Source organism: Chrysemys picta, chromosome 5, assembly GCF_011386835.1.
Source record: "Chrysemys picta bellii isolate R12L10 chromosome 5, ASM1138683v2, whole genome shotgun sequence".
Classification (NCBI taxonomy): Eukaryota; Metazoa; Chordata; order Testudines; family Emydidae; genus Chrysemys; species Chrysemys picta.
The window spans coordinates 60091463-60117776 of NC_088795.1; the positions used below are offsets into that span (position 1 = coordinate 60091463).

The following is a 26314-nucleotide window of genomic DNA, read 5'->3' on the forward strand; positions in this document are numbered from 1 at the left end:
TTGTGCTTCAAGCTGCCCCACACACCCTCTTGCTTCCTTTCCCAGAAAATCCCATTTTAAAAAATCTTTCTGATTGGCCCTCTTTCACGCACACGATGCTGATCAATTGCAGGCAAGCAGGGAATAACTGTCTTTCCTAGCAGATTGCTTTGAGGTAAAGGGCTCCGTGTTTTTTGTTCCTTTGTACCCTAGTCAGTGACATTCACTTTACAATGTGTTTATAGATCATGTCCTGCTTTGGAATAGCACGGTATCTCCAGTGTTGCGTAAAGACTCGCATGACAGTAGATCTGTACTAACCATGTAGGCTTCCCTATTGGTGAGAGCCGAAGGGTCAGTTTTTTGTGAATCTGAACTTCTTATTACTACTGGAATGTAGCTGATGCCTGAGAGGAAACTGGAATTTCATGTAGGACAAAAGCCCTACTTAGTGTATCATCTAAACCATACACACCCACTTATTTGAAAGAGGATCTTCCTGAATTTCAGTTTAGAGGGTTTGACTGCTCTAAATTTTGCTTTCTTGTAAGCTATGTTTAGCATGCGTTCTTATCCCTTTTGTGGACTGGGAGATCTCCCTGTAGCGTATCAGGGAATGGGGTATTCAGGCCCAAGTATTTGTTGGATGGCTCACAGGCTGTCTGCAGTGTCTTATTTCAGCATGTGGAATAAAAACAGGCAGGAGCTTCTGTTATATTCTGAAGTGGAGGGTGTGGCTTTTGGAAGAGTGGATCCCATGTCTATTGAAAACCAAATGTCGTACAAGGAAAAGGAATGAAGATGATTATTGAGTATGGAAACCAACTGTGGTAAGGGATGTTTTCAGGCTTCTATACCTCCTAAAACCACACCTGTATCTTGTTTTTTTTTTACAGGTATAACAAGGAAGACTCTCCTCACATCCTGCAATTTTCGGCTAGTAAGTACAAGGATTTTTCATAACAGATCAGTCCATGGTCCAACTCATCATGCTTCCTGCAGTGACCGATATTTTTTGTATCTAAAGTAAAAAAAATAGTTAACCAATTAGGCAATATCTTATATTAGGAGAAGGGAGGGAGGGCATTTTTTCCTGACCACAGCAGATAAGCAGCTAAAATAGTTGCCTTGTATGATCCACTAATCAAGTCTCTGCATGCATGCACACACGCTGAGGTAGGTGGGTGGTATGGGGCCTCCAGGTTTGAGGGGATCTTCTAACAAAGCATGGAAGAGTATAGCAATAAATGAAATAGTATTCTTTACTGGGGCAGCGAGTGCCTCATCTCACCAGTTTGTTTTATTAAAAGTGCTACTACTGATCATAAAAAGGTGCCAAGCTAAACTAAGACAAAAAGCTATCAAATGATATTATACAATGAACACAACACTAACAAAAAAGTCAGAAGGTGGGTCAAGTAGTCCTCACAGGCTGTGTCATAGGATGTGCCTCTGGTACGAAGATCCCTGGCCTCACCCTGCAGCAGTTCCGTGCGGACTTTTACATTCCAAATTAACATGTCAGGGTGGGTGTGTGTATATTTTGTATTTGAGGTTAATTTAACTTGGTTGGAAATAAGATCATTGGCTCCATCCTTTAATTATCTGAGTGCTGTTTTTAATAGGTTGGAGGCCCTGCAATTTGCATTCTATGCAACCCTAAGTTTGGAAAATAATATCTGGCAACCGTAGAAGATAATCTCCTGTGACACAATGCCCTCCTTATGTTTCAGTTTACTTGGATAGGGCAGAGGTACTGTTGTCCTCACTGCACCTGTGGAAGCCATCAGACTATTCCCTATGGTCAAATTCACAGATGGCATAATTGGGCACAGATCCACTGTTTTCACTCAACAATGAGTAGAGCTTCAGCCATATCTAACCTAGTATCTCTACTGACCAAGTAGAACCAAATACCCCTCCTCCTCCAGAAAGGTATTCAAATACTGTGGGCATAGGGATGTTTTCCCAGCATCTTTAGCAGCACTGAAGCTCTTTCTTCTCTTTCACTAAGTTACTTGACATGCACAATATTTGCAGTCCTCTTCATCTGGTGAGCTTTTAGTGCTTTTTTGACATGATTTCCAGCTGACATCCATTCCTTTTAATGGGGAACCCAAGGTATTTTTAGGGTGACCACACCCTATGGTATTGGTCCCATGTTTAAAGGTCTTTGAGCTAAAATACTGGAACTCAGGAACAATATCAGATTTATATTTAGGTACTACACAGTATTCCAGGAAGCTATATTTTGATATAGCAGAGACAGTGACCAAAGTGGACAAATTACAGAAACATTAATTAATTTGTTTTGTGATCCTCATGAGTTCCTGAAGGAACACATAAAAGGAAGCGATCTAGAGTTTCAGCAGATACAAATATTTGTAAGTCTATTAGGTGCTTCTAAGTCTCAGTTGTAGTGGTATCTGCATAAAATAATCCTTTAATAATATCTTCACATTCCTTATTTTCTGTCTGTTTTTCCCTCTCCCCATTTTTCATTTTGTGTAGTGAAAGGAGAAGGTGTGTGGAGGATTTGAAGACACTGTCTCTTTCTCCTCTTTCCTTATATTTTGCTAGTATTTTTGTTTATTTTTCTCCCCCTTCTTTATTTTTTACTGTAGTTGCAAAGAGCTGTTATTGGTAACTATGTCTGAGGCCTCATATATTTCCTAAATTAAGAGCAACAACTCTTGTTACAACTCTTGTTTCAGACTATGACTTGATATATAAGGTCAAAGCTATAAGATTTCAGCAGCATATGGTTTCATATAACACAGGCCTAGATCAAGAACTTCCTCCTATGACCTTCTGGATATAAGGGAAAACACTAAGTGCTATTACACAAGGCACAAGTCTAAATCCTAACCTTTCATTGTTTCTAAAGCCACTGTGACACAGTCCTATGGCTTATCATAACTATTTATTTTCAGACAAACTATACCATCCAAACTACATTTGAAATATGAATTGTCTATCACAACATCCTTACAAATTATTCAAAGCTTCAGTTTTAAGATTCCAGCTGACAACCTCACCCAAGGAAAAAATAGACACAAAGACCAATACTAAGTTTGTTTAAGAAGAAAAATTCCACTGATCCCAGAAATACACATCAAAGTATTTTCCCTGTGTTAAAAACGACTTTGTCTCATATGAAATAGGTGGAGGAACTGGTTGAAAGAGTTGTTAAGCAACACAGTACTTGTGGTAAGCCATTATAATAATGGTATTATTTTAATCTAAAATTATTTTTTTAATTACAAACTTTAAAAATAGTCTCAAGAGCTAAATCCCAGTCCAGTGCTATTTTTCATAGAGGAGTTTTTGTAAAATGCAGGATTATTTATAGGTTACAAGCACTTCAAGAGGTTACATTATAAAAGAAAATGATACTCTAGAGCTTTAGCACTGTGCTGATGAGTCTGCCTTTATTGTACTTAACACAGATGATTGCTTTTAATCTTCTGAAGCAATAAGAAATGAGAATTAAAAACTCTTGACCAGTTGCAATGTTCTGATTATTTGTTGTTGTTTTTTTAGTAGAATAAGGTAAAATGAAGGAAAAGAGCAAATTCTGAAGATGAACCTAATAGGTGTTTGTAATAATGCATCATCACCTCATGGGCACCCCCTCGTCTCTGGTCGCAGCATTGCATAGGGCCTTTTTTTGTCATCTCACCCCACTGGGTTCTCCCTCAGCCTTCCCAGCCTTCATCTTCCCCCTTTGGGTATTCCGTGGCTTAGCCCTTCAGCCAATCACATGAAGTCTAAACCCCTTCTGGGTAACACAAATAAGTCCAAATGAAAGTTCAAACAAATTTTCAAACTAATATCACTTCTGCCCCTCTCAGGCACCACTGTAATTCTCTTGGGTATGTCTACACAGCATTTTGGAGTGAGCAAGACGGAGGCTGGGTGGACAGACTTGGGCTTGCAGGGCTCATGCTAGGGCTCTAAAAATAGCCTTATAGACAGCATGTAGAAGTTGTGGCTTGGGCTTTGAAACCTAGAAAGGGGAGCGGTCTTACACCTTCCTGTTAGTTGCTTTTTCTGTTACAAATCCTTGCATCTGTCTTTTTCGTGTTTAAGTTACACCACCTTTGACTCCTAAGGCCAGATCCTCAGCTGGTGTAAATTGAAGTAGCTCCTTTGACTACAGTGAATTCTGTGGAGCTTTACCAGTTTACACCAGTTGTGGATCTGGACCACACTGGCTTACACTGACTCCCATTGAGTAACTAACATAACCATTGTCAGCAGCTTTGAACCTGGCCCCAAGGATTTTAATTGTACTCAAAGATTCCCTTACTTATGACCGTAGGAGACAGGCGTATAAAGTCACTTGTCCTTCTCCTTCAGTAAGGTGCATTGCTTTTGATGCATACTATATAATTTATTTATATTGGATACGTGTTTGATAACTTTGCTGACCTAGATAGTGGACATTGTAATCAAGAGGTGTAAACAGGGCTCTCCTGAGAACAAAGAGAGAATGATAAAGCTCTTGACCAGACTTCTTGAAGCTACTCCTTTATTCTACAAGTTCCACCTACAGGCTTTTCCCCTACCACCCAAAATCAGGTGCTCAGATACCACAGTGATGACTGGGGTATAAATGCCTAGAAAGATAGATTAGCTGGACAGACAGCATTTTCACCCAGATACAGAAAGGCTTATCAATTTCTCATCTTGATAGTGGCTACTTCATAGCCATGATGTGTAGGCCTGTTTACTCTAATTCATCACCCAAAGAATTGATTTGTATGAATATTTGAGTGCGTATGAATGGTGCCAGATGGACAGCCCTGAGCAACAAGCTCCTTTGTTTAGCTACAAAACAGGTACAACATGGAAAACATCCTCCTCCATGTTGTCCTAAATCCTTAACTGGCAACATCATCTCCATAGCCCTTGGCCTTTATGCTGAAACTGCCAACTAGTGCAAAGAGTGGTGGTTTTTGTAATATGAACTGCTGTCCACTGACAATAGAGTCATTTCACATAGGCTATTGAGCAGCCGTCAGATGGTAAGAACTTTCAGCACTTTTTGGCCTGGTTTTGAACTAAGGTAAAAGGTTTTGTTTGAAAATTTGGCCCCATTGGGAGTTTTTCCATTAACTTAAATGGGGCCAGGATTTAACCCTCTATATTTTGTTACCACTCCCTTGAGCCTTTCAGTACACCCAGGTTATCGGTACCCAGAGCATAATCCCCTTCATCCATGTACCAAATAAACTAACAAATCAAACATACCTGTACCTCCATTCAAAAGAGTAATTATGCCCCTAACTGTGCTGTTCCTCCAGTATCGTGGGCTCTTATTAAATTTCCATTTTCGTACCACAGTAAGTAATAAACTGAAGTATGCCCTCAATGCCTGGTACACCATGCAGCCTTCCACTCTACAGTTGCCTCTGCACTCAATGTCTAACATTAAGGTTTTGCTGCATAATAATTGGTTTGGTGAAAACTCTATGTAGGCTCTAGTGACTGCTAGTGTATTTCTTCTTCTCCAAATATACTGTGTTGTCAAGAAGACTGGTGATGCCCATGCCCCTCCAGTGTTCCCACCAAGGTGCTCTCTGGTCTACACAGTAGCAGAGAATGTGGAGAAAGGAGCATAGATCTTAGGCATTACTATAGGACAAACCCAGAGATGACATCGTACACCTTTACCAGCACTCAAACTACTATGGTTAACATCAGGAGGAGGAGATAGGGGAACATATTACTGTAATAGATACAGTACAAGGTACACCCACTCATGAATTTTAATGGTTTAAAGGGAGAGGAAAGGAGAGACAAAGGGAAGAAGGACATGGAAAAAGATACCAGAGGTGGATTCGTTGGCTCAGAAATTATCTTGGAAGTCCTGAAGCATGCTATAAGATACAAACTCTTTAGCTCTAGCTCCTGCAGCAATCATTGGACCGATCTTACAGACTTTATTTATGCAAAACTCTCATTAAAGTCCATAGGAGTTTTGTCAGAGCAAGGTCTGCAAGATCAGCCTTGTCACACAGAGAAACTGCCATGTCTGCTGGCTCATACTGAATTCCTTGCACGTGCTGCAGGATAGTGTTAAGCAAAGATGAAATAGAAACTTCAAAGATTATCCAATTTATTAAATGCTCCAATATGTGCAAAGCAGGAACATCTCCTAAATGTTTGGCTTCAGACTGCAATTTACCAATCAGTTACTGGAACTGAACCACTTCAATGTCACACCAGTTACTGATTGATAGGTTAATAAGTTTCTACACAGAGAATCTTGCTCCCATAATTGGAGATTTAAGGGCAAATCTCAGATCATGAAAAATAATAACAGTGCTTAATCTTTTCCCCCTTCCTCCTCACTCCACCTCTACACCTTGCTCCCTTTAATATAGCAGAAAAGGAAAGCATCACAATGACAGATACATTTTGTGTGCTGATGTATAACTCTTCATATGACTGTTGCCCTCAAGGCAGCACAAAATTTTCAACCTTTTATAAGTAATAAAATTGGAAAGCAGATGCACTTTGATACTAGATTTAACAAATACCAATCCAAGGCCAAAATATTAAGTCAAGAGCTAAATATGCCCTAAATATTTAGAGCCAGATCCTGCTCCCATTTAAGTCAATAGAAACTTTGCAATGGGGGCAGCAGTGGGCTCCCAATGATGTTTATTAGTTATGGGTTTTCCTTCATATTTGTTCATTAGAAAACAGGGGCTGGGGTTTTAAATAGTGAAAATAACCTCCACCCTTCACATGGTTTTCAGACTACCCAGGGGAAGTCTCCTTCTTGTTGGCTAGCTTCCCCAAGTCGTGGGAAGAACTGTAACAGGAGGCAGACAGAAGTCTGGCCCCTCCTGTCAGGAGCACAGAGAAGTTTTTCCGTACAGAAGTGGGGAAAGGGAGCAGCCAATGCCATTTTCATAAGAGGGGTATGAGAGAAGGGAGTAAAATAAACCCATCTCCCACTGTGAAAAATGGGATAGTTCCTGTCTACTCTTCCTTTCTCTTCTCTAATGCCGAATTCCTTTTGGAGCTGCCTTTCAGATATGGGGCTGGGAGGCAAGGTTAGTGCAGAGTTGTGGGGCTGGTAGCTTGGGCAGCTTTGAGAGCTGGGAGCACAAAATTAGCTCATTTGGGGCTGGGGATTCAGAGTCATTATGGGGAAAGGAACACAAAATTAACTGATGTAGGGATGCAGTGGTCAAAACTATATGTCTCAGTATAAATTGGCAACACCGTTTTTCACAAGAGTGGAGCTGGGCAGGGGGACTTCAAAAATCAAAAGATGTCTCAAAAACATTATTTAATGTACACTTAATGCTAAAATACAGTACCACTTATTGGTGAAGGTGGAACCTACACCAATTATAATATGATATAAATTGAGCAAGTTGAATTACAATGTAGCCACTTTTATCATGTACAGATTATTTTTGACAAGTTAATTAATTGCATGTGTCCAATTAAGCTATTCATTTTACAACATATCTATTCACAAGGTGTCTGTGTTTTTAGCTGAGACGTTCAGGGTCTGACTTTTCACTGCTTTGCCTATATGTACTATGAATGCATCAGAATGGTAGTTTTCAGTATTGACAACCCCAAGCATTCAAAAAATAATGAGTCAAGCTCCCTTCCCCCCAAAATCATAAAATGGCCTAAAAATCATGGGACTTTAAAAAATAAATGCTGGGTTTTTTTTATTTGCCTTCTGGTTTTTGAGCCACTAGGGTTCATTTTTTTTTCAAGGTCTGCTCTGCAATTATGAAGGATGGAAACTTACTTTTAAAAAAATGAAAGCTGAGAGTCTCATGTAATATAATATGACTCCAGGAGCTGGTTGAAGTAAAACAAGAAATTTCACAAGATTCATAACAAAATCATGAGAAATGGAAATCACAGAATTTTACCCCCACTTTGCAAAAGGTGTAATTTACTACACCAGGGTAAAGTAAATGGCTACACAAGGTAGTGGAATATCAGAACTTCAGTATAACTCCCAGACTGGAACCAGGTATAGTCAGTTGGTAGTAGAATCTGTTGATTTACTACGGCCTGGTCTACACTACAGAGTTAGGTCGACGTAGGGTAGCTTATGTCGACCTAACTGTGGAAGTGTCTACACTTAAATTTCACTCTCACCAATGTAACTGCCCTGCTACACCAACTTAATAATTCCACCTCCACAAGTAGCATAGAATCAAGGTCAATATAATTAGATCGATGAATGTCCGTGTAGACCAGTGGTCTCCAACCTTTTTAAGCACAAGATCACTTTTTGAATTTAAGTGCAACCCAGGATCTACCTCAGATTAAATGTAGAAATAACAGTAATCACACAAACCCAAACACCCTTTCCCTGCCCGCCCCTCCCCTGAGGCCATGCCCTTGCCCGCTCCTTCTCTGAGGCTCCGCCCCATTCACTCCATCCCCCCTCCCTCCTTTGCTCGTTCTCCCCCACCCTCACTCACTTTCACCAGACTGGGGCAGGAGGTTGGGGTGCAGGAGGGGGTTCAGGGTGCAGGCTCCGGGAGGGAGTTTGGGTGCAGGAGGGGGCTCAGGGCTGGGGCAGAAGGTTTGGGTAAAGGAGGGGGTGCTGGCTCTGGGAGGGGGCTCAGGGCTTGGGCAGTGGGTTGAGGTGCAGGCTGTGGGCTCTGGGAGGGGGCAGGGGTGCAGGAGGGGATGTGGGAGGGGGCTCAGGGCTGGGGCCAGGGGTTGGGGTGCAGGAGGGGGTGTGACCTTTGGGAGGGAGTTTGGGTGCGGGAGGGGGGGATTCAGGGCTGGGGCAGAGGGTTGGGGTGCAGGAGGGGTTCAGGATGCAGTCTCCAGCTGGGCGCCGCTTACCTCAGGTGGCTCCCAGATGGCAGTGCAGCAGAGCTAAGGCATGCTCCCTGCCTGACGTGGCCCTGTGCCCTCCTGGAAGTAGATGGCATGTCCAGCAGTGGCTCCTGGGGGGGGGAGGGGCAGGTGGCTCCACGTGCTGACCCCGTCCACAAGCACCACCCCCGCAGCTCCCATTGGCCGTGGTTTCCCATTTCCGGACAATGGGAGCTGTAGAGCAGTGCCTGCAAGTGAGGGCAGCGCACAGAGACCCCCCCCTTGCCGCTCCCCCCCCCAGGAGCTGCTGCCAGACATGCCAGCTGCTTCCGGGTGCAGCGCAGGACCAGGACAGGCAGGGAGCCTACCTTAGCTCCGCTGCACCGCCAGACTGTTAGTGGCCAATCTCCCACTTTGTCTGCAGGAGGCTTGGCAACCCTAGACCCTCACAGAGATCGATTGTCAGAGGTTCCAGGATCAACCAATCGATCGTGATCTACCTGTTGGTGACCACTGGTATAGACCCTGCATTGCTTACAGTGACTGTTACTGGCTTTCAGGAGTCATCCCACAATGTTCCACACTGACAGTACAATCAATACAAGCAGTCTTGGTGAGGACGCGCACCATCGACACAAGGAGCAAAGTGTAGACACGTACAAGTAATGTAATTACTGTGGGGGCTGTATGCCAATGTAAGTTAGGTCAACTTAATTTTGTAGTGTAGACATGGCCTGATACTGATGTTACTCAAAAGCCACAAAAACATTCATTTGGGTAGTCTATAGAAAATGATAGGAATGGGATGAATCTGCTTTTCAGTATGCACCAAATAGTAGATAATGTTTTCACCTCTCTTAGCCAGAAGGTTGAGAGTACCATTGGATGTCATTTTAGCAGGACTACACACAGGATGGGGCACATTCCTCCAAGAGCTGACAGAAAATTTGAAAGGCTTAAAGTGTTTTATTTCAGCATCTAAGGCTCCCAACCTGCAAGGAGCTGTGCACGGCTAGCTTCCTGAGCTCACATAGAGCCCCATCAGCTTCAGGTGGTTCTACCCAAGCACAGAGTTCATCGACGTGGAGCTCCTTTCCAGACTGGGGCCTAGATGTGTGTTTATGTCTGGTAGATATTGTTTTAATTCTTTCTTTAGTCAAGAGCTCCTCTTCTAGGATTCATTTCTTGCTGTATTCCAGGATAATTGTACTCAGTATTTTCTCTGTTGTTTTTGAGGTGGGCTCCCCTTTGTGGCTCCTCCAGGCATAACTCACCCAGCTGTACATCTTAACTGCTAGGTTTCTGTCCTTAAGAGGTCCAGTGTAGTGGTGCTTTCACCAATGCGTTTCACCTTTCAGTCCTACCCCTTTCAGGGCATTTATAATTCAAAGGCAATCAGAAACAAAACAAACAACTCAGAAGCAGGGTCATCCCACAAACCTTCAGTGGGGCCCCACTCTTCTATTCAGGACTTGCCTCCTGGACAGTCTGTGCGTCTACCAATTCCCTTGTCAAGCTCTGGTCAATCTTTCCAGGAGGACTCATCTAGTTGGCAAGCAAGCTCCATCTCAGGGTGGCAACCAGACTTCTCTCCCACTAAAAGAAGCAGAACTCTATCCTTCTTCCTGGTCAGCCCTGAACTCACCTAGTCTTTCTCCTCTTATCTCCCTTTTCCATGCCTGACATTGGTTGCAGGTGTAGTGAGGCAGGGTCAGCTAGAGCCACAGGCTCTCCTTAACCTGCTCATCACCAGTGTGGTGACTGACTGCCTCCTTAACCCTGTCACTGTCCCTGTGAGGCCTATTGGCCTCCTCACAATTCCACATTAGTTTCAATCCTTAAAAGAAAATAGCGTGACAAGATATTTTAAATAGCCAATAAAAAAGAGCATAAGTGAAAATCTAACTTCTGTACTAATGAACTTACTCTAGTTTATATAGCTCCAATTTAGCTACATCAAATCTCATTAGATACATGCATAATGGAGCCTCTAGGCAACTTGTTGGGTGGCAATCATTTCTGAAAAACAAATAACTTAGTGCAGGCAAGGGGCTAAATCAATGAGTTGTGTGACAGCTACACTTATAAACTTCCCAATGACCTCACTGGAGTGATCTACTTTAGAACAGTTCTATTTATTATCCATTATTAAGGTACCTAACTCATGCTGTGCACTTTTATTAGAGTGCTAAATAATACAAATTAATAACCTACTCTCTGTTTCCTCCCTGGTATCCACTACCTCCTCCTCCCATAAATTAAGAAAAGAGGGAAAGTTAATCAGAATGTAATTGATGATGAAAGAATTCTTAGCCTTGTATGAGAAGAGACATCTAGGTTTGTTTTGTATAATGTTATGATTACTTGGCAAATGAACACAGGGAAGGATATGGCAGGCAAATACAACTGCTCTTGCTTTAGTCATTTTTAAACTCTCTGTTCAGCGAGACAAAACACAATTAGTGCGTGAATGGACATAATCAGGTGCATCAGATGCCAGATGTATACGACTTCCTAGAATTTACATAGTCTTTTAATTCCCTCTCCCTCACCCCCATTTTACAAAGAAGTGAATCCCAGTAAGCTGGATAAGTTGGCAACTGTGTTACATGCTTAACTTCCCAAGCTCAATAATAGATAGCTTTGCCTTGACAAGAAGCTTATCAAGCCCTTAGCAGACCTAGAGAGAAGTTCTTTATTCATTTGGATTAGTGTCTTCCGGTCACTCCAAGTATTTACTAGGGGATGTTTAAGGTTCCTCAGCTAATATTAGGTATTGTTTTACCTTCCTTGTCAGACCTGAAAAATCTCACCCATGAAGGGCTTCATGGAGGAAGCAATCACCTGGCTTGCTCTAGATGAGGAATTAGAGATGGACTAGAACAGGAAAGGTTTGCAGGCCACAAAATATATCAAAAGTAAGAGGATTTGAGGAGGATAGAAATCAAAAGATTTTGATATATTTGAAAGGAAGTTGGAGGGGGATTGGTAACTCAGATGACTCGGACCAAATGTTTTCAGTTACTATTTGAAATAATTCAGTTCTCAACATGCTAATGCTTTACTTGGGAAAAGGAAGTTTCCTTTTCCCTACCTGTATGATAAAAAGATTGCAATACAAGAGCTAATTTTTTGAGATAAAAATTGAAAAATCTGTCCTCTCTAGAGTATTTCCTGGAGTTTAATGGTTTTATAGTACACTTGACTTTTTAATGGCTTGATAAGATGATTCTTCAAGGAAGTGTTTGTTTTGGAGGAGAAAGCCGGTCTGAAAAGTTTGTATTTGCAGTTGTATTATCAGACAGAGGTAATAATCACAAAATTAATTTCTACTGTATGTGGAGCAACTGGTTGTCCTTCAGGTTGGGTGCTAGAAATAGTCTGGTGTGCCTATAGAATTTTAGGTTTTTCAGCTAATAATTTTCTTACCTTCTGATTTCACTGTGGCTTTTGTTTTCAGTGGTATAGGGCATATTCTAGTTTTTTATTTATTTATTTATTTATTTGAAAACTAAATACAGTGTATGACAGGTATGGCAATTTCCTGCAATATCATTGGAAAACCTTACTGAGTTAAATTTAAGTATCTTTGGAGTCCATTGTATTAAATGCAAAGGTAATGTATTATTGTGGACCTGCATGATCAAAGGACAGTATTGAAAAATGTGGCAGACAAGAATGGTCTTCTGTGACAATGTGTGCAAAATGGAATTTCTTTGGAAATATTAGGGGAAGGTGAATGCAAATTCATCACCCCCCAGTTATGCAAAAACCCAGCCTTTTGACACTACACCTTGAGGAGAGAACCACTGTCTACTGATTAACTGTTCCTGGAATCTGACGATCCAAGGCCCAAGCTGAATAAAGGAAAGACTAACCTATGCATGAGTGTGTATGTTCTGAGCTATAGCTGTTATGAATTTTTAGCCCTTTGTGGGATATTTGAAGGACTGATTCTTACCAGAGCCCTTGCTGGAGTTGGGGGGTGATGGGGTAATTTATGGTAAGCTTGTTAGCATACATGCAGGTTCTTTTGTTGTTTTCAGATTATTTTCTCTGTAATGCTTTCACCTTAAGAATAAATGTGCTTGCTTAGAAAGAGATGGTAATTTATAACAGTGGGCAATTATGCTGTTTATAGCTGTGATGGGTTGGATCACAGAAACCCCCTTGGGAGCTGCCACCCGATGTGCAAAGACTACCCCTGCTTCTGTTTTCCCTGCCAGCTCAGGACTCCAGCACCCTGTTTTGCTGAGCCAGACACTCCCGTCTGGCTCCAGACACAGATCCAGGGTCTGAATCTCCTGTCCCAAAGCTGCAGGTTACCTAAAAACAGCTCACAGAAGTGCGCTTGTCTTTAGCACTCAGATGCTCAACTCCCAATGGAGTCTAAACCCAAATAAATCCGTTTTACCCTGTATAAAGCTTATGCAGGGCAAACTCATAAATTGTTCGCCCTCTATAACACTGATAGAGAGATATGCACAGTTGTTTGCTTCCCCAGGTATTAATACATACTCTGAGTAAATTACTAAATAAAAAGTGATTTTATTAAATACAGACAGTAGGATTTAAGTGGTTCAAAGTAGTAACAGACAGAACAAAGTAAGTCACCAAGCAAAATAAAATAAAATGCGCAAATCTATGCCTAATCAAACTAAATACAGATAATCTCACCCTCAGAGATGTTTCAGTAAGTTTTTCTCAGACTGGACACCTTCCAGGCCTGGGCACAATTCTTTCCCCTGGTACAGCTCTTGTTGCAGCTCAGGCGGTAGCTAGGGGATTCTTCATGATGGCTTCTTCTCCCTCTCTGTTCTCTTCCACCCCTTTATATATCTTTTGCATAAGGCGGGAACTCTTTGTCTCTCTGGTTTTCCACCCCCCCCCTCACTGGAAAAGCACCAGGTTAAAGATGGATTCCAGTTCAGGTGACATGATCACATGTCACTGCAAGACTTCATTACTCACTTGCCAGCACACACATATACAGGAAGACTCACAGGTAAATACAGCCATCTGCAGACAATGGGAGTCATCAAGATTCCAAACCATCATTAATGGCCCACACTTTACACAATTACAATAGGCCCTCAGAGTTACATTTTATATTTCTAGTTTTAGATACAAGAGTGGTACATTTATACAAATCAGATGATCATACTCAGTAGATTATAAGCTTTGTAATGATACCTTACAAGAGACCTTTTGCATGAGGCATATCCCAGTTATGTTACATTCACTTATTACCGTATTTTCTCTAAAACTATCTCAGTTACATTATATTGACTTATTAGTTTTTATAAAACCATATAGACTGCACAACGTCACAATAGCCTCTGAAGAGAAAGCAAAGTACAGATAGTGCCCTGTCTAAGCAGTCTGACTTGTTGGAAATAACACAGTGTAGGCAGTGAACTGTGCAGCCTGGAAAAACCCTGGTCAGGAGGGAGAGAGAGGTGAGTCTCTGCCCAAGAGAGGTGTCAGCTAAGGAGCCAGGAGTCTAGAGTGAATGCCTTTTCTGGACCACAGAGGGGGAATACAGGTGCAGTTGAATTGTAACAAAAAATATATGGTAACAAACTGGCTTTTGTATGTATGCACAGCTGCCCCCTCCTGGTTGTAATCAGAATGGCTCAACAGTGAGTCTTGTGCCCTATATTGCTAACAGTCATTCTCCTTTGTTCAAGGGATAAGAAGCCTATGATTTTGGTGCAGGAGGATCTGAGTTATATCTGATGCTTTCTTGAAGTTCTGAGTGGGTTCAGCATAATGATAACAATAGTCTTAGGTGGAATGCAATAAAATGCCATAATGAGCTTTTTAAAGTGCCATCTGGGGGCTGGTACTTTTGCAGTATCACTCAGAAATCTGTTGTGTGACACGTAGTTGATTCATTTTTATTTGACTGCCAACCAGCAAAAGCCACCATTGGTGAGTGATTTCTCCACAGCCAGAGACAATTGTTGATTTCATTGTTTTTAGAGCCACAGCCCTTCAGACAGTATGTAACATTGTGGGTGGGTTGAGGGCGAGGGGGCAGTTGTTGTTGTTTTGTTTCTATGAGCTGTTTTCAGAGGAGTGGGCTTTCTGAAAGGGACCACGCATAAACCAAATGCTCCTTATGGGCTTTCATGCATTCATGTGCTGCATAACAGTAGGATATTGCTGATTAATTTCCAGTATGTAACATGTCCCAGTCTCCTTACTTCATAGATTCATAGATTCTAGGCCTGGAAGGGACCTTGAGAGGTCATCGAGTCCAGTCCCCTGCCCGCATGGCAGGACCAAATACTGTCTAGACCATCCCTGATAGACATTTATCTAACCTACTCTTAAATATCTCCAGAGATGAAGATTCCACAGCCTCCCTAGGCAATTTATTTCAGTGTTTAACCACCCTGACAGTTTTCTCCCTCCTCCTTATGACACCCTTTTAGATACCTGAAAACTGCTATCATGTCCCCTCTCAGTCTTCTCTTTTCCAAACTAAACAAACCCAATTCTTTCAGCCTTCCTTCATAGGTCATGTTCACAAGACCTTTAATGATTTTTGTTGCTCTTCTCTGGACCCTCTCCAATTTCTCCACATCTTCCTTGAAATGCGGCGCCCAGAACTGGACACAATACTCCAGCTGAGGCCTAACCAGAGCAGAGTAGAGCGGAAGAATGACTTCTCGTGTCTTGCTCACAACACACCTGTTAATACATCCCAGAATCACGTTTGCTTTTTTTGCAACAGCATCACACTGTTGACTCATATTTAGCTTGTAGTCCACTATAACCCCTAGATCCCTTTCTGCCGTACTCCTTCCTAGACAGTCTCTTCCCATTCTGTATGTGTGAAATTGATTTTTTCTTCCTAAGGGGAGCACTTTGCATTTGTCTTTGTTAAACTTCATCCTGTTTAACTCAGACCATTTCTCCAATTTGTCCAGATCATTTTGAATTATGACCATGTCCTCCAAAGCAGTTGCAATCCCTCCCAGTTTGGTATCATCCACAAACTTAATAAGTGTACTTTCTATGCCAATATCTAAGTCGTTAATGAAGATATTGAACAGAGCCGGTCCCAAAACAGACCCCTGCAGAACCCCACTTGTTATGCCTTTCCAGCAGGATTGGGAACCATTAATAACAACTCTCTGAGTATGGTTATCCAGCCAGTTATGCACCCACCTTATAGTAGCCCCATCTAAATTGTATTTGCCTAGTTTATCGATAAGAATATCATGCGAGACCGTATCAAATGCCTTACTAAAGTCTAGGTATACCACATCCACAGCTTCTCCCTTATCCACAAGACTCGTTATCCTATCGAAGAAAGCTATCAGATTGGTTTGACATGATTTGTTCTTTACAAATCCATGCTGGCTGTTCCCTATCACCTTACCACCTTCCAAATGTTTGCAGATGATTTCCTTAATTACTTGCTCCATTATCTTCCCTGGCACAGAAGTTAAACTAACTGGTCTGTAGTTTCCTGGGTTGTTTTTATTTCCCTTTTTATAGATGGCCACTATATTTGCCCTTTTCCAGTCTTCCTTGTCTTCTTTAGGTGCACTGCAAGAGGAATGCAATAGAAAGAGAAACCCTTTCAGTGTTTCTTCTCTAGCCTGGGGCCTACCCAGCTAACCTTCCTGGCTAGCCTATCTTACATGGCTACTTTGCACTCTTCCAGCCTACTGAGTGCTAACAGACTGCCTGCTGCTTAGACCCTGCTCAAAAGCAACATCAGGAGAGAGAGTGCTTCAACAAATTCAAGGTGGAATCCGAGCTCTGTTGAAGTCAATGGCCAAACTACCATTAGAATTTTAGACACTCCATGCCTCAACTTGCTACTATGAGGTTTTACTCCTTTCTTGGGCTGAAATCACTCTAAAGAGTGCCTGTTGTGTGCCAGTTTTACAGGCAAAACATCCAATAGGAGGTAGATGAGCTGCTACTGTACAGAACATAAATGTGTTATATTTAGATCAGTTTTATCCTTACAGGAAACAGTTTACAAGTCTAGCTGTCAGCCATCCCTGGCAACCTTTTCCAGATGGGACAGTGAAAGGTACCTGCCCTGCTGTGACTTCAGCTGAACCTTTTGAACCCCAAAGCAGCAGCTGTACCAGCTGGATGGCAGGTCCCCATAAGAAGAAGACTATCACAGGGGAGGAGGAGACTTAAAATCCCACTGCCCTTGTTATTGTTCCTATTATTTAACATTTATGCTGTGTTAGTGGCTAGACGCTAACCAGGCTGGGGATCCCTTGTGCTAGGTGCTGTACAAACAAGTGGGTCAAGGTGTGAGGCAAGGGAAACAGGGTAACAAATTTTAGTGTGTGCACAATTCTTAGCCACTTAGGATCACTAATCAACAACTCACCATCTGCTTGTCTTTTACCAGATTGCAGTTTACTGTAGGTATTAAGAAAGCGGTGAGTTTTAAGGAGAGAATAAGGTGGTAGCTTTACAGATTTTGACAGGCTTTTCCCAATCTTAAGAGGCACCATGGGCCAAGACACAAAATGGAAGTTGCCCACAGTCTACCACTATCTCCCCTCCAAAGGAGAGAAACGTCAGAGAGGGGAGATAGTGCCATAGAGCCATATTTTTGGTACTTATGGAACTTACTTCAGTTTTCTCTCTCTGTATATATATTTTTTAAGCAATCAGTTGGGCCAGAGATCAGGTGAGATCTATGTGATAAAAACTGTGTAAATACTAACGGTGCATAGAAAGGTATTCTTTAAATATTGTTCTGCACTTCTGGAAGGAGACTTGACTATACATTATTAAGCCCTCCCTAAAAAAATATCTCTCAAGATATGTCAACAGAAAAACAAGCATAGAGAAGAATGTTACTTCTGAAGTTTAAGTAGGAGGGACTCATGGTTTATCCATTCATCCACCCCAAGTGCCATTAGTAGTAGCTGCTTGCAATGCTTTTCATTCAGCTGCAGAAGCCATCTCCGTATCACTCTTTCTTGATCAAGCTTTCAGACTCTACTGGATGCAGTATTTTCTGTGATTCATGCCCTCAAGTCACACTTTGACTTATTTGTGTCAAAGTTTGATTCAGTAGATTCTAAAATTGGTATATTATTAAAGACGATAGATGACATGGAAGACTACAACAAACATTGGATGATAAGATTAAGGATTTGCAAGATCAGAGCAAGTGTGTGAAATCTTTACTGGAGTCTGAATTAAAGATAACACCCCTACTCCATTGTAGAAAGAGAAACTGCATAATATTAAATCCTGCAATGTTAGACTATTAACCAGTAAATGTTGAAGGCCCTGTGTCATTTAATACTGCTCTTTTAGTCCTAGAAAATATTTTTATTCTGTTTTAAGTTTCCTTTCAAATATTTCTCAGTTCCATTTCTATAAGGGCATCATTTGTTTTTCCATCCAAAAATTCCATGTTATATAGACCTAAGAATACATTTTTTAAAAATTTTGATGCTGTGAAGTCTTTTTGTAACTACACAATTGCAAATAAAGGTTGAATTGAATGGACATAGTTTAGATGTTTTTGATGATTCACTTTCAGAACTATTCTTCTTGAATTTCATTAAGCTTTTTGGATATTGTTCTTCAAATTGAGTATACATAGCTTTTGATTATTTGCTTCCAAATTCTATTTTTTCCCTTCAATTTCATCACACTTTTTTGTCTATTATCTGCATCGTTGCCTTAATGCAAATATGCTGTTGGACAATATTTAAATTTCATTTTTTGTCTATTATTGTATGTCAAGATTAAATTCTTTGCTAAGAGCCCAAGGTTGTTTGTGGCAATATGTTATTGATGTAAAATTTGTTGAAGATATACATAAAATCAGGGAGGAGAGCAGGGAGTAAAAGAAAAAAATTGAGGTAAGAATCCAGGAGACATTTTTAGATTGTAATGCCAAGCATTGTGTGATAAGGATAGTTACACTAGCTAGACACATATCTTGCCTTAAACCAGGGGTGGGCAAACTTTTTGGCCCGAGGGCCACATCGGGGTTGCGCAACTATATGAAGGGCCAGGTAGGGAAGGCTGTGCCTCCCCAAACAGCCTGGCTCCTGCCCCCTAACTGCCCCCTCCCACTTCCCGCCCCCTGACTGCCCCCCCCAGAACCTCCAACCCATCCAACCCCCCCGCTCCTTGTCCCCGACCGCCCCCTCCTGGGACCCCTGACCCCATCTAACCCCCCAGCTCCCTGTCCCCTGACTGCCGCGACCCCTATCCACACCCCCACCTCCTGATAGCCCCCCCCCGGGACTCCCACCCCCTATCCAACCGCTCTCTGCGCCTCGTCCCCTGACCACCCCATCCCGGGACCCCCCGCCCCTAACTTCCTCCCGGGATCCCATCCCCTTATCCAACCCCCCTGCTCCCTGTCCCCTGACTGCCTTCCCAACCCCTATCCACATCCCTGCCCCCTGACAGGCGCCCCGGGACTCCCACTCCAACCCTCCCTGTTCCCCATCCCATGACCACCCCCCCAGAACCTCCGCCCCATCCAACCTTCCCCTCCTCCCTGACTGCCCCCCAGGACACTCCCTTACCCAATCCCCCCGCTCTCCGCCCCCTTACCGGCAAGAGGAGCTCGCAGCCGCGACACCCGGCCAGAGCCAGCTGCGCTCCCCACGCTGCCCAGGAGCTGGGAGCTCAGAGGACGGTCCTGCGGGCTGGATATGGCCCGGGGGCCGTAATTTGCCCATGTCTGCCTTAAACGTTTACAGCCTGTGCTTTTATGTAGCTGACCATTATGATGTGCCTTATGTTCAGCAGAATACAGAAAATATTTTTTGGCATGAATATACCCTTCCATCTGACGCAGGCATGGGGCACTGCCACCATATTTTTTATACACAAAGGGCAAGCAGATCATTGGTGAAATCCTGGCCTCATTGAAGTCAATAACAAAATTCCCATTGACTTGGACTGAAATCCTGGACTCATTCATCTCAGACTTCTTTTACTATTCTCCATCTTAGGAAGCAGCATGGGTTATTTTTCTTGTTGTTTTCTTATCTCATTTTCCTAGGTTTCCCCCGTTTTCCACTTGCACTGTCAGTGATGCTGAATGCAGGTAAGACAACATCTGGCCTAAGGAGAGACTATCTTGGCAATTTTTTTAGCTACAGATCACCCATACATATCTTTGTTTGGTACTCTGATAGGTTGAATTTTTAAGACCACATTAATCTATCGGCCTCCTATTGTTGGTCTTTTGAAGACTAAGAATTATGTGGACTCAATGGGTCAAAGTATTGGCAATGTGCCGTGAAGCCTGTCACCTGTAGGTTACCAGTTCCAGTTCAGCCCAGCCATCACTGCAAGTTATTACCATCTCATTGCTGTTCAGTGGCCCAGATGAAATACGTTGGTGGTCTGAATGCAGATCACAGTGATATATCATAAAGCCAACAACACTAGAACTAATGGCCATCTTAGCAAGATGGCCACAGACTGCACTGAACATGGAGACTCATCTATCCCCTCAGCCCTCTAGAGGTTCGATGCCCATTGGCAGACCACTGTGGGAAGCTTGAGCTGTGTGAAGATGATGCTGTACCTGTTTTCTAATTAAAATTCAGCTTCTATGGCTGTCAGTCTGGCTCCTCTCAAGTTACATATATATGCAGGGTCTGATTGAACTATCCCCTGACAGATAGTTCAGGAGGAGGCGAGACTTCAGGAGCAAACTGTATTTACATGAACACATTCTCTGTGTAGGTATCTAGCAGACAGGAGTTGTGTAGCTCCAAGTGATCAGCTTTGGCTGGTGTTGGGTTACAAATCATTTTTGAATGTAGAGGTAGTGAAATGTTGTTACCTTCATTGTATGACTAAAGGGGAGCAGAACCATGCTGAGCTTGTCCTGATTGAGGGGTCACCCTCAGCTGAAAGGAACTTGCTAAGCCAGAGGCTCGAATGCTAGACCCCTGTGAAAGTAAGAGGGATGGGGACAGGTGTCCCAGCCAGGAGGTGTGGACTCTTCCCAAGGGTCTCCAGTGTTTTATCTTGGTTTAACCTGTTCCTCCCCACTGTTCAAAGACAGAGCTAAATAAGCTTCATTAGGAGCCTTTTGTTATGTTAAAGTGCTCAAATGAGAGCTAAAATCACTTGTGGTGGGGCAGTGTTTCTGCCCAGCCTGCAAAGAGCTGAAAATCACTGAGACTGATGTGCAGAGGTCACAGCAGAAGGTGACTGACAGTCAGCCGGCAAATGAGCGGCTGGCAGGGCGGCCAGCCAGAGGAAGTGGTCAGCTGGGGGAGCAAGCAACGTGCCTTCTCTCCCGTATGGCAGGTGAACTCTCACAGATGCACCTCTGAACCCTGGTCCATTAGGACCAATGACAACCACTGTGAGTATGGTATGGTGAGGGAGCAGAGAGGGGCACAGAAAAGGAACTGTTGGTTGTAGAACTGAAGAATGTGAGGAAGAAGGCACTGCCTCACGCACTCTGAGGTGGGTGTCCTGCTCATAGTTTTATGATTCTGAATCCTGCTTGTGGCATTTTCCCTAATTAATATCGGGTGACTTCCCTCCTTTCATTAAAAGTTTCTTTTCTACACTCGGACTCTGAGTTCTGTGTTGTATTGTTGAAAAGGAACCCCTAGTTATTGAACCTAGCCCTGCTTGCTGCTGGCTGCACCTGACAGAAGGGTTACACATAAAAATGTTTAAAAACATTATTCTCTAAAGAGGGAATGCTGGACCCCTCTGTATACATTGGTGGTGCAGAGGATCTCTGCAGGGCTTCCGAAAAATGGAAAATCCCCCCTCCACCGCCACATACACTGTAAACCAGGGACTGTAATATGGCCACAGCCACTGCACATCACCCCCACAATTCTCCTCCTCCTCCCACCTAGGCTTTGGCCAGCAAATGCACATAGCTGTAGAGCCAACCTGCCAAGCTGTCCCCTTGTGTGCAGGGAGTAAGGAGTCCCCTCTGCGAATGCAGCTTATACCATTGCCACAAGAAAGTGGTGTTTCCACTATATAAGGCCTTTCCTTATACAGCACAATTGTTCAAATTCATCAAATTCTCAGGAATAAGCAGCGTGTAAACATTGTGTAAACAGAATTTAAGGTTAATTCACAGTAGTGATCATAGTTCTGATTCTAAACTCCATGAGCAATATTAGCCAAGCTGCAGTGTTTTCTCATAGCACCATCTTTCTAGTGGATCAATTTTTCTTGTTTTGAATGTAGTGAGAGTGGGGAGAAACAGGTGCCCTCTGCCTCCTTGACCCTTTGTTTGAAGTGTAGAAAAGGAGTCTGTTGTTCAAAGAAATTGCTTTGTTTTTACCTGGAGGAGGGATGTGCTGGAGGCTGAAGTTTCTGCCTTTTTCAGAATTTTATGACTGCGTGAAGCCAGTCTTATAGCAGTTGTCTCTCTCCTGAGCTGTCAGCAGCTCAGAGTCTTCTACTTTGATTAGACCCGTGACTAAAAAAATTACCATAATCCACTGACAGGCATGAAGAAAGCCATAATAAGGCTGATAACAATGCGTCAGTTAAAAGGCTATTATGTTTTAGTACCTTACTACAGCATACTGAAAAAATCTATTCAGATTTACCATTGATATAACCAGTGCCTTGTTAAAATCTGAGACCTGCTCTATTCTTAATAACACTTATTATGAATATGGGAGGAAAAACTAAAATACACACCCATTTACATTAGAGTTTAGATATTGGTAGTTTTACTGCAGCCATATAAAGTAGCTAGAATAGAGGGCCCCATGTTTCCTTTCTCTTCTGGAAGTGGTAGGGAGTTGAAACATGTAAATCTGGGCAGCAGGGAAGCATGGACTGGAGACAGCTGGGTCTGTATCATTGTCCCATGCCTCCTCAGCCCTGTTAAATCCCTTCTGTGGCATCTCCACAGAGATCTAGATCTCTGGGAAAGAACTGTGCTCACTAGATTCCTCCACACTCCACCCCCAAAAAATCTGCTAGGTAAATCAGCAAAGTTTATTGCAGACATTCTGCAGATGGAATTGGGTTATATTTTTATTAATCTGTTTGCAAAGAAAGCAAACTTCTGAACAGGTTGAGTTTTAGCCCTACATAACATCCACCTGGTTGTCAGTTCCAGCACAGCAAATCTCAACACTGGAAATGAGGGGGCCACAGTGTCTTCTCATCACATTTGTACCTCCTTGAGTGCTGTGGCTGGCCAGGGACCTTGTTCACCCCAGTATAAATTAGGGGATCGCCAGGGCACTAACTTACACCAGGCTGCCAATAGCCCCAAGGGGTCATTCCACCAGTCAAAAATAGCTTGAGTGCCATGATGCTCTCCCTTCAGGCTATGCCTCCATGCCATTGGCTGTGAGAGGGAATGGCATAGAGTATTATGCAAGGTACCAGATGGAGCTCTTTTTAGCATATGTAGCTTAATTCCTAGTTACGTGAGTGGCAATATTCAAGGCCAGATGTTGTGAATGCATGACACCATGGCCAAATCTGTGTCTGACAGGATAAGGTGCAATCTTTTGGCCAATTGCAGATGGAATTGTGTTTTGCTGCCATTGTTCAGTCTATCTCTTAGGAGTGAGAAGTTCAAGGGGACCCCAGGGCTGTGTACTTATTAAACAGGTTGAGGGCAGATGTCCATGATAGTCTGGGATGTGCTCCCTTTTCCCACCACTATCACCCAAGTTCAGCTTTAGCCACCAGGTGTTCATCTCTGATTAGGCATAGAGAAAGCTGGGAAATTGCATGCAAAGGAGATACAGAGCTTGTGTTGTCTGCACATAGGGTAGAACTTCACCCTATGTTATCTCATCAGCTCTCCCAATGGTTTAATATAGATGTATAGATTGAATAGGGTGGGGGAAGAGGACTGACTCTTGTGGCACTCTGCAGGAGGACCTTAGAGGTGGAGGGACAGTTGCCCATAATGGTCGTCTGGATTCACTCTGACAGGAAGGACCTGAGGCATGACAAGAGTATTTGATGATTAGTGGCACTGAAAGTCACAGGGAGGTCCAGCAGAATAACCATAGATGTTTCCTCTTGTTTGTGGACAGGAGGAACCAATCCTCCAGAGTAACAAGTATTCTGGCCTGAAGCCTGACAAAGATCCAGGATACAAGAAGGTGGCACTAGAGACTGTTTTTTGCAGTTTGGTTCCCACCCCTCCCGTCATGGGGTCCACTTGCCGCATATGGCACCTCCTCCTGGTCACTCTGGGGATTAGCTCCGGTGGTCTCTCTTCCATCATCCTCTTTCACTGCAGACCCCTCCCACTCCAGGGATCACAGCCTCCTCTTCATGACTCAGCCCTCTGGCCAGGTCACTATGTGGTTCCTCCTTCCAAGGGAGTGTAACAAAGTCTTTCCAGGAACAAATCATCCCAGGCAGTCCATTGTCCTCTGCCGGGTATGTGCCACATCCCCAGTGACAGGTAGGGGAACCCAGGCTCTCTACTCCACATTCCAGCTTAGGGACCCTCTAGTCAACAGCCAAGGTCTATACTCCTATTCCTTGTTGCTTTTCCCCTGAGCCTGCTCCTACCTTCCTGGCTTCCCCCCTCCCTGGGTTTGTCAGCCTCCCAACTCCCTCCTCCCAAGGAGGAGCTGTGGATTATTCTCTATAGTCTTAACACCCCTCCCTTCTACCGCCAGCTGGCCTGCTCTCAGCTCTTGGGCTATGTATAGGCCACTCCTGTTCCTGTCCCTCCTATTCCTGCCCACCTCACACTAAGAGGTGCTGTATTCTGTGGCTGAGTAGAGGCAGTTGGTTTCATGAAGTGATGAAGGGGTAGGACAAATGTTGGGGGCTATAACTTTACTACCTCTGTGGCAGAGGAGAAGTAGGTTCTTTTTGCCTCATTCACAGCAATGGCATTGGTCTATGGAAATGCTTGGTATCCAAATATTTCTGTATCATACCATGCTTTTCACTGCAGATGCTTGAGGTTTTTTCCTGCTTATTTTTGCTGTCACAGATTGTCCGAGAACAATGGTGATCTGTGTTGGTAGTGGGATGGAAGAGGTACTTTGGTGCTCAGGTATCTATAGCAGTAGTTATGGAGTGGGTGTATATTTTCTGTCCTCCTACGTGGAATTTTCCATAAGCTTCAGAATTGGCCAGGAGCCAGGAGTTTTTAGGCTGGATCATAGTGATAATTTCTTCTTTTCTTGTGACTAGAATGGTCTAGCAAAAAAAAAAAAAAAAAAGAGCAAGGACGAGCTATAGCTTGGAATGCAGAAAGACAGCAATGTGTTCTGCTCTTTTGTCTATGGATTAACGAAGATAGCAGGGGATAGATGCTGGGAGCTACAATTAGGATTGCTGAAGTTTAGTCAATCTGAAAAAAATTATAGTAAGAAAATATGATACATTCCACTTGTAATGAGTTTCACCTGTGAATTTGTTTTCATTTTAATAAGTAAATAAGTTCAATAATGGTTGCAGTCAAGAACAGATAAATACATGCTCCCTGACCTCAGTACAAAAGGCTTAGGCAGGTGAAGTTACTTTTCAAAAATAATCAATTACTATTAAGATCCATAAGTAAGCAGTAGTTATTAATAACCATTGATATGGTTATCGATTCTCACTGTGCTTCACTCTCCTCCACCTATGAGTCTTTTGCCCTTCTCTCCTATTGCAAGGTCTACCCTCACCCTTGGCTTACCCCAAACACCCATTTCTCTCATGCCTCAGCACATTTCTGGTAGAAATCCTGTGCTCAGGCTGACTTCCACCACTACAAATTAATGTTCTCTTCCTTCAGTTCTGCTATCTTCCTAGCTAAAAAACCCTCTCTACTTCGCCAACTTAAGTGGACCTCCAGTCTACAAATCCAGCCACCTTTAACTCACTCATCAGATTCTCCCGTCCTTCTGCTTCCACTCCTCTTTCTTCACAGGATCTTGCCAATTTCCCCCAAGAGAAAATTGACAAAATAAGATGTAACCTACCCCATCCCCTTGGATTACCTCTCCTCCTGCTCCCTTCCTATAAATCTCTCCTCCTTCTCCCTTGTCACAGATGCAGACGTTTCTCATCTGCTCTGATCTTCTAACCCCTTCATCTGTCCAAGTGACCCCATCACATCTCCTGATCTTTGTGCCCACCCTCATTCCCTCCTTCTCCTTAACCTCTCATTGTCCTCTGGCTCTTTCCCCTCACAATACAAACATGCTTTAGTCTCTCCCATATTAGAAAAAGTGCCTCCTCCTTTGACCCCTCCTGGCTCCCCAACTACTGCTCCATCTCCTTCCTCCTTTTCATCTCTAAACTCATTGAACATGGGTCTACAATTACTGTCTCTAGTTCCTCTCCTCCAATTCGACTTTAGCCTCTCTCCAATCCAGCTTCTGCCCTTGCTCTCCACTGAAATTGCCCTCAACAAAGTCTCTAATGACCTCTTTATAGCCAAATCTCAGAACCAGTACTCCATCCTCATCCTCCTAGACCTGTCAAACACCTTTGACACAGTCAACCATGTTCTTCTACTTGAAGTATTGTACACTCTAGGATTCTGAGCCTCTGTCCT

General features: G+C 43.1%; 1 long non-coding RNA gene across 3 annotated transcripts in view; it reads left to right on the plus strand.

The window, feature by feature from the left end:
* Nucleotides 1-540: 540 nt before the first annotated feature.
* LOC101945420 (uncharacterized) overlaps nt 541-26314 on the plus strand; it is a 36484-nt gene continuing 10710 nt past the window's right edge. Inside the window, exons 1-3 of one of the 3 annotated variants that reach the window (XR_010601374.1) lie at nt 541-791; nt 876-919; nt 19835-19879. This is a non-coding gene — a long non-coding RNA (uncharacterized LOC101945420). Of the gene's footprint in view, nt 920-19834; nt 19880-26314 lie in introns of all 3 variants that reach the window. The other 2 variants (XR_010601373.1, XR_256825.4) reach the window with 2 other exon arrangements.